The sequence below is a fragment of the Octopus bimaculoides genome, chromosome 21, assembly GCF_001194135.2.
Source record: "Octopus bimaculoides isolate UCB-OBI-ISO-001 chromosome 21, ASM119413v2, whole genome shotgun sequence".
Lineage (NCBI taxonomy): Eukaryota > Metazoa > Mollusca > Cephalopoda > Octopoda > Octopodidae > Octopus > Octopus bimaculoides.
In genome coordinates, this window is record NC_069001.1 from 19,894,099 (window position 1) to 19,895,403 (window position 1,305).

Genomic DNA, 1,305 nt, shown 5'->3' on the forward strand with positions numbered 1-1,305 from the left:
ATATATATATATATATATATATAAAAGAAAACAAAAAAATGGAACAAGAACATAACAGGCAACAACAAAACATCCAGAAGACAGTTAGATGATACAAAAAAGACAGGAAAAACAAGGATGGGTCGTTCGGAGCTTCCTATCCTCAGTCGAGTTCTAGATCATCATTGCAGTTTCGGCCGGTTACACTCAAGACTACTCCAATATGGCCAGCCCAAAGAAAATGTAAGCTAAGAGCACTAGACTCCTTAGAAGAGAGCAAGTGAATGTATAAGAAAACAAGGACGTAAAAATGGAGAAATGGTACACAATTACAAATAACAGGACATTAACAACAGGTGTCTTTCGACTAAGGACAAATTTAATTAAGCTGGCGTGTGTGAAAGTGAAGCCTTACAGCAGGAACTTAGGAGACGAAAGTCATGGGAAGGAATTTAAGAGATGCTACACAGATGGTAGTCGACCCAAGAAAGAAAGGTCAGGCTTGGTGGAACACCGGTTATGTGGAAAGAGAAGCGAGGGGTAGGGGCAGAGAGATTGAAGAATTAGGGTGAGATGAGAAAAAGAGAAAAAGAAAGGAAAGGAACAGAGTAAGGTAAAAGAGGAGGGAAAGTGAGAATGAAGGGAAGGCCAAGAAATGTGAGAGAGGGGGAGTGAAGAAAAGAAAAGTGGAGAGAATGAAGAAAGCGTGAAGGGGCTGAAAGAAAGAGTAAAAGAGTTGTACACAATTTAGATACATATATATACTAAGATGCAGGAGGCCAAAACTGTACTTAGATCACTATATGTATATATAAAAAAGAAAACAAAAAATGGAACAAGAACATAACAGGTGACAACAAAACATCCAGACAGTTAAACGATACAAAAATGAACAGGAAAAAACAAGAACGGCTCATTTGGAGCTTCCTATCCTCAGTCGAGTTCCTGATTGAGACTGCTCCAATCTGACTGGCCCCAAGAAAATCTAAGCTAAAAGCACTAGACTCCTTGGAAGAAAGCAAGCAAATGTATACAAAAACAAGAACGAAAAAATGGAGAGATGGTATATATACTCTTTGAGTCATCTGACTGCAGCCATGCTGGAGCACCGCCTTTAGTCGAGCAAATTGACCCCAGGACTTATTCTTTGTAAGCCTAGTACTTATTCTATCAGTCTCTTTTGCCGAACCGCTAAGTTACGGGGACGTAAACACACCAGTATCGGTTGTCAAGCGATGTTGGGGGGACAAACACAGACACACAAACATATACACACACATACATATACATACATATATACGGCAGGCTTCTTTCAGTTTCTATCTA